Source organism: Ictidomys tridecemlineatus, chromosome 6 (genome assembly GCF_052094955.1).
Source record: "Ictidomys tridecemlineatus isolate mIctTri1 chromosome 6, mIctTri1.hap1, whole genome shotgun sequence".
In the NCBI taxonomy this organism is placed as follows: Eukaryota; Metazoa; Chordata; class Mammalia; order Rodentia; family Sciuridae; genus Ictidomys; species Ictidomys tridecemlineatus.
The window spans coordinates 167,348,935-167,362,317 of NC_135482.1; positions in this window are offsets into that span (position 1 = coordinate 167,348,935).

A 13,383-nucleotide genomic window follows, 5' to 3' on the forward strand; every position below is an offset into this window, starting at 1 on the left:
AGGAACCGCTTGGGAGTCATCTTCATTTCTCTCCCAGGCACTTTCATTTTGCCTTGTGGGGAGAAATGGCCTCATGCAAAAATATTAAAAAATTGTATTTCATGACTGCATTGACATAAAGATAAATATAGTCCAGGCTGGATTGATAACTACATATTCATTGTGATTGTATTTTTTTTAATTCTGACTTTAAAATTAAATCAAAACATGTTTGTGGGCATCCAAAACTATTGTGAGTCCTAGGCACTGTGTCTACAGTGTGTATAGTGAATACTCAAGCTCTGAATCTAGGTACACAGAAGATATCTGAGGCCAGAAAGAAGGGCATGGGCATACCTCTTACAGAAAAGTATTTGTGAGATACTTATTATGAATTGAATTTGCAGGATGTGAAGAAGATGTCATCGGTTATCACCCTTAGACTTGCCTTCCAACCGCCCACCCACAAAGAAGGAAATTAAGAGGGTCAGGATAACTGCGTTTTTTGAAGTAGTCAAATGGCAGTGCACATTGGACCAGGCAAGGGTCTTACGGATTTTCAGTGCCATGTCTTTGACCCAGCAACTTTTGCCAGGTCCTATGTGCAAGATGACTAATGTTTGAAACAACTCCGTAACCAGCATATAGCAAAGTCATTGACAGATCTCAAATATTTGAAGTTCTGAAATTTCTCTTTCCTGGTGCTTACAAAATCTAAAGTGAGGTCTAGCCTCCAAGAAGCCAGTAGTCTTGAAATTTAGCAAGTTTTCAAATGACCTTACCTTAAAAAAGTTTTGTTGCTCAGATTTATTTATGAATACCCCTTTTCCTTCAAAGTAGGCTAAGTTTTCCATTTTTTTAAAGGGCAAAACCTTGTTGCTATAGTTTACCTCAATTATCTGAGATGGTGCTAGATCTGGCAGGTGCTAAAAAAAATGCTGTATGAATCAATGAATGGAAATAAATTACCTTTGCTCCTCAGAAAGCTTGTGTTGTCTATATCTTGTTTTGATGAGAATATTCAAAATCAGTGAAAGAAAGTATGTATGGTGGAAAAGTAGTTAAAACAATATTCTTCCTAATGGTGTACTATTTGCTTTGATATTTCAGTATGTTATTTGGCTTCCACTGAAAAGTCTGAAATATTTAAAAATTATAAAGACACTAAACTTTTGATTATAGGAAACATTACCATATATATTTCTAGTTTTTGCCTGAAAGCTTTAGTGTAGAAGGGCTCCTAAATGTTAAAAACAGGTGGGGAGTGGGAAAAGAGGAAGAGAAATTTTGATAATGGTAATATTTTTCTTCACTCAATAAAAAAGATAATGAGTTAGATAAAAATATTGTTTGCCAGTTGTCATCTTATAATAGATTCACAGAACATAAAAGCACACAGTTAAGCCTATTCTGTTGATAACTTTCTCATACATTTAAAACAAAATTCAAGCATAAAACATTTGTATTTTATCTCTGGCATTGCAATGTTTGCTATTAGCAACTGTGAAAAACTCCAGAAGGGCTTAAGTTACAGAAGAGATTTGAGTTCCTTGTTTCACTAATGAGTCATTCTCCACTGACATCTAGATGACAGAGGGGACTATTTTTCCCATATCAGTAGATATTTTCAAGGAGAATATTGAATGAATCAGTGTTCACATGTTTGGGGCAAGAGGGATCTTACATTTTTGGCTTAGATAAAAACATTTTTATAAAGCCAAATGTTCCACATTGAATTTTTAAAATTACAGCTGGCTTTCCATATCAGCACAATTCCTAGTTTCTCTCCATGCTGGCCCCATCCCCTATGCACAGAAATATCCAGATACATTACAGCCATGTGGAACCCGTGGGCTCTGTTCTTTGAAATATCTTTAATTTTTCCAAAATCAATCGTCTTTAATCACTTTCTGCTTGAAGTTGTTGAAGAGCATTTTTGTGCTGTAACTGTAAGCCCTGCTAACACTTATTAAATAAAATGATCTTTCAAGTTTAAAAAATAGCTTTGATTTTTCAAATCATATACAGAAAAGGATAAATGAAGGAGAACTGGGTGAAATTTACCAGAATTTTCAAAAGTCCTCATTATAGATATTTTCAATGCTCCATTGAAATGAATTATGGTTTAAAAATCGCTTATGTGATTAAATACTGAAATGAAAAATTATCGAGCAGCTCTTGACTAACGACATATTTCTATGACATTAAAGCAAAAGTCAGAATGACGGTTCAAAAGACCTGTTCAAATAAATATCATGGCTTCTATGACATTAAAGTAAAAGTCCAAATAAAGGTTCAGAAAACCTGTTCAAATAAATATCATGGCTTATGTGCTCTGCAGAAAATGCTCACACTGTGTGATTTGGCTGAAGAATTATAGAAGTCCCTCTTTGAGTCCAAGACTCTCCTCAGATCCCAGCATTGACGATGGGGGTAAACAATAGGGTACTATTTCTCTTGCCACCGTTCCTTCCCCAAACCCGGTCCTTTGCCTATTCCATTCATTTCTTCAAAGTATTTGTTGAGGTTTCCAGTTACATGTTGTCTTTTAAGGTCTCACCTAATTGTCATCTGCATGGTGAGGTTTTACCTGATCTCGCTCAAAAAAGAATAAAGGGGGAAAAAGGAGGGTGATCGTGTTTTTATGCCTAGATTGGTAGTAATTTTTGCCTGGAGCACTGTCAGCATTACACTGTTCATCTGGGAATATGTCCTTCCATTTTTCCCACCTGAAGATTCATTACTCAAACCCAGAGTACAAAGAAAAAAGTAGCTGAAGAAAGAGTGTAAGAATGCAAAAATAGGCTTCTCTGGGTTCTTAGGATAAAATGCATGCTTATAAATTAGATGTGCTTGTATCAGAAATCTAATCCCTGTAAGATTAAAGACTTTTTTGCACTTGTTGTATTCCTTATTTTATTTTGTTACCCTCAGCACTTTGGTAAACATCTTTAAAATATCCAAGCTTACCACAATAAGCTAGGATGTCAAAGAGAAATAAATTCTTTTTGACTCAACTTGTATTGAAAAAAGAGGCTGTCTCAGATAGGTTTTCAGGGATGCAAACTAAAAATTTACTGGTATAAAACAGATATTTTATTATGTTTTGATTTTTGTGAGTTAAAAATTCAAATAAAGCACACTGTGGGTGGCATGTCTGTTCTGTGGTATCTGGGACCTTCTTGAGAAGACTTAAAAGCTGAGGGTGACAACAAAGGGCCAGAGGGCCAGAGGTTGACCTCAGCTGAAGGTATCTTCATTTATAAGTGTAAGTGCCTGGGCTGAGATGACTGAAGACTGGGCTAAGGCGAGGTGCAGGCAGAAACAATTACACATCAACTTTCCATGTGCTCTGGGCTTCTTACAGACTGGAACTGGGTTCTGAGAGACATTGTGCTGGGAGACATCTAGAGAATAAGAGTGTGACAGAACTGAATGGGAATTTTAGCAGTTTTAGAGCTGACAGCCTGTGGTTTTACACAATGAGATACAGCAACTCTGCATACTGACATTTAACCATAGAAGCTTGCAGTGGTTAACAGGTACTTTTAAAAGATAACTGCAATAGCAGGAGCAGGAAACAAAGGAATTGGGTGGAAAAAAATCCCCCTTAGGCTTAGTACAGTAAAGTCCTTAATCTGTATGAGCCAAGAGTGCCTAGCTTGTTGACAAGCTTGTACCCATATAAAGAATGTAGAATGCATCCTCCAACAGAATTGCACCAACTCCCTTGAGTTTTATGTACCCCAAATTTGCTTGTGTATAAAAGCCCTGCTGCACTTGGGGCTCAGACTTTGGGAATTATCCCTCTGGGCCATGTACCACTAATGAAGTGTTGCTTCCAGATCTCTGTGTCCTGATCCTCATTTCTGGCTATGTTTCTGGTGCACTGGCTGGGAAAATGGGAATCGGAGATGGTGGTCTTTTACCTCCCTTGTTTCCCAGAGACTTGTCAAGGATGCCACTAGACTGGTTACTATCTCTGGCTCCAACTGGTCATTTCTCCCATTGAGGGGGGGGGTCTCTCCTCATTTGAAAGTCGTGTGCCCCAGGGCAACAATGGAATTCAATAAGAACTAGGGCCAATAACCAGAGCTCTGCCCATCTGAATCAGTAAGAAACTGTGTTTCTGTTCTATCAGTTCTGCCCCTAAAGGCAGAAGGGGAGCCTGATCAAATCTCATAGACACCCTGTAACTCTTATCAGCTCGGAAAGGATAGAGTGAACATGTGTCACAGAGACACCCCAGTGGTCCTATCAGGAGTAGAATGATATGGGTGAAACTGTGTCTCTGAGGTGTGGAAATTGGGCAGATGGCCGGTGTCATGTGAAAGCAGGTAAAAGAGCAAGATGGACCGTGGAGGAAGCTTTCCCACCTAACCAAAGTGCTGAAATGAGTGTTGGGTCCCCATCCATGGTTCTCGGTACATCATACAGTCAAAGGTGGATTTCCATCAACCAAAGTCTAGGTGGAAACCCCTTGGGGGTTTATACTGCATTCTGCTAAGGCTAAGAGGACCCCAATTTCACAAGAGGGGAGTGGCCAGATGAAGCTGCGTTGTTTTCCTTTGTGTTTCAGAGAAAAGTACCTCTTACCTTTCCTTCAAAACCCCACTCCCTCTGTGTCTGTCTTCACCTCTGGTAAAGGGTAGAATTGGGTTAATCAGAGAAAGTGTGTTACTTTTGAAGTTATGTTAAAGAATTTTAAGGGACTATTTATTTTGGTGTAAAACTCACCTGTCAAAAACTAAGAAAGCTTTGTGAGATTGAGTGGCCCAATTTTGATGTAAGGTGAACTTCTGAGGGGTCATTGACTAAAAGATCATCCAGTCTATTTATCTGGTGGTCATGGAAAAGCCAAAGCACTAGATCAGTTTTTTTTTTAAATATCAGTATTTGGTGGGATCTAGTCAGAAACAAACCTTCTTGGCTCAGAGTATACACAGAAGAGTATTTCAAAGTTATGACAATGAGGCTTTTGGACACAGGCATCATATACCCTAAAAAAAGAAACAAAGTAAAGAGGCCTGAAGAAAAACCCATCTTGACAGCATAACCAGAGAACAATCCAGCGCCCTACAGTTTCCCTGACATTATGCCACTGAAAGTGCCAATGTTTGCACTAACACCCTCACTCTTCTCAATGGAGCCTTTCTTGCCAGAGAGACCTCCTGGAGCTGCAGTGCTTTCCTCTGCCATTCCTCCTCAATCTCCAGAGCCAAGTTGAAAACTCTCTGACCCTGCCAAATTCCAAGAAGCCAGCCAGTCATCCAGAATCCTGAATCACTCCAGATGCCTCTAGGAGAGGCATGAAGGCCTATTTATTCTGACCAAGAGTGCAGATCTGGAGAGGTCTCCAAGTCTTTGTGTACCAGCCATTCACTAAAACCAACCTCCTAAACTGGAAGAATCATACTTCTTCATTTACTAAAATGCCATGATTGACTAACTCTCGTCTGTCATCCAAACTCATAAACCCATCTATTTGGAATGCCAGTAACTGTTCTTGACCCTCTTCAACACAGAAGAACACCACCGGTCACCCAGGGAGCCCTAACATGCTCCAATCTGATGTGCGGGGGGATGCACATTGGTAGGCCCCAAACCAGTTCCCTGAGGAAGATCCAGGATGGGATCTAAATGATGCTGAAGATTATCACCGACTACAGTGCTACCTAGAAACTCTCATTCATGATGTAAAAAGGAAAGCAAAGAAAATCACAAACATGAGCAAGACAACTGAGGTCCTTCAAAGCACAGAAAAGCCCAAGCCAGTTCTATGAATGTCTGCACGAGGCATTTTGTCTATACACTCCCTTTGATCCAGAAGCCACCCCCAAACCAAAGAATCATCAATGCAGCCTTTGTGAGTCAATTCCAGGGAGACATTTGCCAAAAGATCCCAAAGCCAAAGAGCTTTGCTGGAATGAATGCAAGCCAGCTAATTATTGGGGTTGCTACAGAGGTCTTTGTCAACTGAGATCAAGAGGTCCACCAGAAAAAAAAAAAAGACTGAATAATGAAGAAAATGGATATGTTGGCAGCAGCCCTGTCTAAAAGATCAGACCCAAACAATCAGGGACAAAGAGGAGGATAGGAATGAGGAGACTCTTCAGACCATGGTCAGTTCAACAGACTGAGATGACTAGGATACCATCAGTGTGTCTACTGTCATGGAGAAGGTCATTGCAAAGATATTGGCCCTGAAAAGCTACTGTGGCCACAAAAGTAGGGGAACAAGACAGAAGGGGAAGATACTCACCCTTAAAGACATCTCTAGTGCTAGAAGATTTTATTAGCATGGTATCACTGAAAGAATGTTCAGAAGACTAGGACAGACTCTATTCCTCTAGGTCTCCAAGAACCTATGGTCAGAATGAGTAGAGGGCTTCCCAGTGGACTTTATGGTGGACTAGATGCTGAAACACTCTGTGGTCACCCAAGCCATCAGCTCCATATCTGGAAGACAAACAATGGTGGTAAGGCCATGGGAGCAGCTGCTAATCAACTGTTTCTGAATCCCCATTTACTCAATATGGGAACTTGCCAGGTTACTCATGAATTCCTATATCTCCTAGACTATCCTGTTTCTCCACTGGGGAGAGACCTCCTGTCAAAACTCTAAGCACAAATCATCTTCACTCACAATGGGAAGGCAACTCTCTCTCTTGGACAGTCACTACAACAGTCAGAAGGATGGTGGTTGTTTGTGCCACAGGAGCCAGCCAAACCAGTAGAGCTGCCTTTTCCAGATGTTCCAGGAGTTAGAACTAAAGGTGATTATCCAGGACTTACCCAATAGGCTCCTCTCATGATAGTGGAGCTCCCGCCAAGGGCAATTCCTGTCAGATAGTGGCAGTACCCAGTTCTTCACCAAGAACAATTGGGCATTGAAAAGCAAGTTTGAGAGTTCCTAGGAACAGCATGGTTCTACTGAATCTGGATCCCCAAATTTGCTGTCATGGAAAATTCCTTTTATGAAGCCACAAAACAGGTAGAATGAGACACGCTACAATAGAGAAAATTGCAGCAAAAAGTCTTTGAAGATCTCAAACTGGTTTTCTCCCCCTAGCTCTGGTGCCAGGACTCCCAGATTTAAATAGGCCATTCTTCCTCTATGTGCACAAGAGAAATGGCACAGTGGCTGTGGTGCCTATTTAATTGGTGAATGGCTTCGACTAGTGGCATTTTTGTCTAAACAACTAGATTCTGTTGCCAAGGGATAGCCCCCTTGCCTGCAAGCCCTAGTGGCAACAGCATTATTGATGACTGAAGCAGATAGATAGACCCTAGGTCAAACCCTGATAGTAGCTTTTCAGGGTCAATTTCTTTCCAATGACCTTCTTGATGACAGTAGGCACATTGATTGTGTCTAAGGGTGATCCCTTAGACTCATCACAGCCAACTGAAACTGGCAGTACCAGTTCTTTATACAGTTTTAACTCTCGTGTAATATTAAGGACAATATTGACTGACCAATGCCTGCATCACCAGGTAGCAGAGTATGTCATGTGACAACCCACACATCCAAATCAAGTCAGTAAAGACCTGAAGTCCTGCTATGATCCTTTTGCAAATCCAAGAGGATCAGACTATAATTGTATTGAAGTTATGGATGAAGTCTTCTCTAGCCATCCTGATCTAACCAATCAGCTGCTTAGTAACCTTGATGTGGAGTACTTCACCAATGGCAGCAGCTTTGTCAGCCAAGGAAAAAGGCTAGTAGGCTTATACAGTGCTCACTCTCCATACCATCCTCGAGGCCAAAAAGTTACCTAGTGGCACCTCTGCCAAAAGGCTGAACTTATAGCTCTCAGTTGAGCCCTACAACTGGCAGCTAGGGGCCAAACTTCTATGCAGACTCGAAGTATGCCTTTGCTACCCTGCACATCTATGGAGCTCTATATAAGGAAAAAGGACTCATAAATTCAGGAGGCAAAGATGTTAAATATGGCCAAGAAATACTTGAGTTATTAGAAGCTGAGAAAATAGCTGTAATACACTGCCAAGGCCACCAAAAGAGAAACTTGATTACTATCCAAGGAAATCAAAAGGCAGACCAATAGGCATGGCTGCAGCCAAATCCAGCAGTAAATTGGCCTCCTTGACACTAGATCTGGAGGCTGCTCTTACCGACAATATTAAAAGAACTGCATCTGGTCTAGGAATGCACTGGAAACTACACACTGCCTATAGCCCTTAGAGTTCAGGCAAAGTGGAGTACATGACTTGGAACACAGAAGATCACCACCAGCTAGGTAAATTATGCCAGGACACCCACCTAAAATAGACACAAGTTCTGCCCATTGTCCTAATTACAATTAGATGCAGTCCTTATAAACAAACCAGATTCTTTCTTTATGAAATTCTGTATGGAAGGCTTCTACCTTTAATCAAAAGTCTTAAAGGAAACTTGACAGAAATTGGCAATCTCTCCCTGAAACAACAGATACAAGACTTGGGGACAATTCTAATTAAGCTATATGAATGGGTCCAAGATCATCTCCTAATCAGTCTTTCTATTACAATTCACCCTTATCAGCTAGGGGATCTAGTATGGATAAAAAAATGGAACACCCAACCATTAAAGCCCCTGTGAAGGGGTCCCTACACTGTTCTTTTATGTACGCCCAATGCTATCAAGGTGGCTAAGGTGACCTTAGATTCATCACATCCAACTGAAACTGGTAGCATCTACTGGAGCTGAAAAACAGATCCACAATAGCCTGAAAAACTCATCCTCCAACAGAAGCCCATCACAACTCATCAATGACTTGCAAGGCATCCTCTAGTCACTCTGTGGGGTGATTGGTCAACATATGGTTGAAGCTGTAATACACTGCCAAGGCCACCAGAAGGGAAACTTGATCACTGTCCAAGGAAATCAAAAGGCAGACCAATAGGCACAACAGACCAATAGGTCCAGGACCAAGGACAGAGACGTCAAAAGACTAATATATAATATAGAATTATTAGACCGTAAGCAATAACAAAGATTACAACCAACCAAACCACTTAGAGTTGGATTATGTGTTATATTAGTCAGCTTTTTTGACGATGTATCTGAAAGATCTGACCAGCACAATTGTAGAGGAGGAATATTTTATTTGGCAGAGGATTCAGTCCATAGACAGCAGGCTCCATTCCTTAGGGCTCAAGGGGAGGCAGGACACCATAGTGGCACAGTGTGGTGGAGGGAAACAGCTCACATTGTGATCAGAAAGCAGAGATCACCACTTGCCACACACACACACACACACACACACACACACCCACACACACACACCAAAGCCATGCATCTGATGCCCTACCTTCTCAACCACATCCATTCTGTCTTCACTTACTATCCAACTAATCCCATCAAGGTGATCAATTCACTGATTGGCTTAAGGTTCTCATGACCTAATCATTTCTCCTCCACACTTGCATTGTCTCGCACATGAGATTTGGGGGAACACCTCATATCCAAGCCATAACATTCCATCACTAGTCTGAAGAGCTCATGACCATCTCACAAAAATGCAAAATACAGTTAGTACTAAGTCTAAGAGTCCCCATAGTCTCAACAGTTTAAGGATTGCCCAAAAGTTCAAGTCCAAAGTCTCCTGTGAGACTCAGCAAACTTGCATCATGAGTTCCTGTAAAATTAAAAGCAACTTACAAGTATCCAATATATAATGGTACAGAGTAAACATTTCCATTTACAAAACTAGGGGCATAGGAAGACGGGATAGGACTAGAACAAGACCGAAATTCAGCTGGGCAAACAAGTCCTGTAGCTCCACGTCTGGCATCTGGGGCACATGGCATGGTGATATTCAGTCCACAGGGCTTGTGTAGCTCCACCTTTTGGCCTTGTTGGTTACATCCCAACTGGCCTTCCTGTTGGCCTGTCTCTGCTTCATCCCTGCAGCTTGCCTAGGATTATGTCCCACATGACTGGCATTTCTTAATCTCTGGGGTCTTCACCAAAGCTTGGCTTCCTCTTTACATCTCCATACTTTTCCTCTCAGGGAATGCCCTCGGGGCTCTCACCCTGCTGTACCCTTCCTGGCCTACCAGGCCTTCCTTTTAAATCTTGGTGGAAACTGCCATGACCTCCTAAATCCAGCATCCTGTCTTCCTGCAGAACCAGCACCACATGGTTGAAGCCAAGGTCTGTCACCATCTCAAACAGTAGTAAGTCCTCCAATGACCCTGGATAAAGTAGCCTGTGAGTGTTGTGAGTGGCTGAGCATATGGAAAAAAATTCCTAGGCCTCCTTGTGCAAGAAGGATTCCCCATTGGTCTCTTCTCAAGAGAATTTTCACTTTTACTCCCTTGAACCTGAGACACGTGTGATCTTGCCAGCTCCTGAGATGCCCTCAAGCCATCTTTCTTATTGTCTCTGGGCAAAGCCTTAAGCATTTCTTTAATGGCATTAATGTGTTTAACAACTACAACTTCCATTTCACTTCTGCCTTTCATGTCCAAGTTTTAAAAATCTTTCTGCTCTTCTTTCTGAATACCACTATAAACTTGACTAAAAGCCACCAGCAATAGCCATGCCACTTCCTGAATGCTATGCTGTCTAGAAATTTCTTCTGCCAGATGAAGAAGTCCATTGCTTTTAAAAATCATCCTCACAGAAAGTCTCAGGACATGGGCAAAATGCAGACAACTTCTCAGACAGATCATAACATGAATGGCCTCTACTACAATTACTAATTGTCTCCTCCTTTTCTACTAAACCCTCTTGAGCCCTGTCTTCACTTTACATGGTCCTATTGGCATTCTGATCTTCTGGGCTCCCACCAAAATTGGCCATTAAGCTCCACTTACAACAATCTAAAGCATCGGAGTGCTTCACCAAGCATTTCCAGCTTACATAGCTATATATCCCGAAATTCCTCAAACTACTTCCAAAAATCTCCCAAATATTCTGAACCAGGTGAGTTATAGCAGCAACCCCACTTCTGTGTCAATTTCTGTATTAGTCAGGGTTCTCTAGAGGAACATAATCAACAGGAAATATGATTCTAAAAAGGGGATTTATTAGATTGGCTTACAGAACCAGAAACTGGATAGTCCACAATGGCCTTCTGCAGGCTGGAGAGCTAGAGGAACCAGTAGCTGCACAGTCCAAGATTTTGACACCTCAGAACAAGAGAGATAAGTGACACTTCCACAGTCTAAGACCAAAGGCCTCTGGAAACTCCCTGGAGAATCACTGACAGAATCTGCTTTTGAAGAGGGAAGGAAGGAGAGTTTGATATCTTCAGGCAATTGTCGCAGCCATCAAGAATCCCTTAAAGAAGAATAGAGCTTGCATCTGCTGCTGCTTTCTTGTTCTTCCAACTTTTATTCCATCCAAGCCACCTGCCTGTTGGATGGTGCTGCTCAAGCTTAGGGAGACTCTCCAATTCTCTATCCCACATGCCAATCACTCCTAGACACACTCTCACTGACACACCCAGAAACCTCTTAATCTTCAGCATTTCTTTGTATAATCAAGTCAACAATTCAAATGAACCATTATGCTTTTTCATAGAAGAGGGAGAAATATGTAAAAAGTTCAATCAGTGATATTGTTGTCTCAACATAGATGATAAAAGATAGGCAGTAGTGGACATTGCCAATGTCAGGAAGGTAGTCCATGTCCTGGTGCAGACCTGAAAGAATAGACAGTCTCTTTGTAGGATGGTTTTCATTTCTAGGTGGATTCAAAATCTCTATCAGTGTTGTCCTACTGCTTCTCAGCTATGTACAAGTATCAGCTCGTAGCCCAGCCAAGACTATGAGACTGATGCTGTCTAACCTGAACAATATTCAAACATCAAAGGGGGAAATATGGTAGAACAGAATGAGAAATTTATCAGCTTAAGAGCTGACAGACTGTGGTTTTGCACATTTACACAAAGCAGCTCTGCATGGTGACATTCAACCATGGAGGCTTGCAGTGGCCTACATGTGCCTGTAAAAGGTAACTGCAATAGTAGAAGCAGGAAACAAAGCAATGTGGACAGAACAATCCTCTTTAGGCTTACTACAGTAAAAATCACAAGTATGAACTAAGAGGACCTAGGCTGTTGACAAGCTTGTACCCATATAAAGAATGTAGAATGCACCCCCCATTAGAATTTCCCTAACTCCCTTGCCTTGGTGTACCCCAAACTTGCTTATGTATAAAAGTAAAAGCCCTGGTGCACTTGGGGCTCAGATTTGAGGAATAATCCCTCTAGGTCATGATACCACTAATAAAGAGTTGCTTCCAGATCTCCGCATAATGACCCTCATTTTCTGCTGCAAGAGTAGTGACAGAATCAGGCTGAAAGTGCATGGCTTCCATGTGTCACTTCCACTTTTTTGGTTGCAGTTACATTCCTTTCATAGGAGAGTCAAATAATTTGGATATAGGCATTAGAGCTGCACTAACTACATTGGAATTAAATTACCCTATCCCAGGTGTGTCAATTAGCTTTTCATCACAAACAATATGTAAGATAATTATGAAGAGAAAAGGTTAATTTTGACTCACATTTTGGAGATCCCAGTCCATAATCGGTTGACCCTGTGGCTTTGGCCTTTGATGATACAGTGCGTCATGGTGGGACCATGTAGCAAAAACAAAACTGCCCACCTCATGTCCATGTAGCAAAAAAGAGTAAGAAGAGTGGGCTGTGGTCACATCAGCACTTTTGAGAACACACCCTAATGATCTAAGGACCTCCAATAAGACCTCACCTCCCAAGGGTTCCATCACCTCCCCATAGCACATTACTAGGAACCAAGCCTTTAACACACAGGCCTCTGGGTACATTCAACATTCAAACTATAGCACTGGACATGAAAGAGAGGTGGAAGAGAGACTGAAGTTGAAAAGACAATACAAGAAAAAAGGCAAAGAAAGTGGGAATGTGGAGAGCTTTCACAACTGCTTGTTTCTGGCAAACAAGTCTCCACCAAAAATGCTCACTGCTGAAACTTTGGCTAGTTTTATATTTTACCTCACCATTCAGTTGATTATGGGAGCTGAGCTTCTTATCTCCTGCCTCCATCCTCTCCTATCCCTTCAGAACTAATCCTTCAAGGGCTGGATTCTGTTAATGGTAAATGCCACTCACTCAGATCTCAAGAATTCACAGTCATCTCAGACTCTTTCCTTTTCCTCATGTCCAGGGATGGTTTCATGAGCACGAGATCTGTGAGTCCCACAGTCCCAATCCTGTAAAGCCCCTGCCCCCCCACCTTTGGCCTAATGCTCTGCCCTTACCATCTGGATGCTCTTTATTTGATGTTCGAACTTGTGTTTTGTAAGTGGAGTCTGATGGGACAAACAGCAGGCTCATGAACGGAGGAGACATGTCAGGCAGCAGGGTTGGGTCAAGCAGTAGGTGTGGGCACAGGGGGCAGTGCACAGAAGTT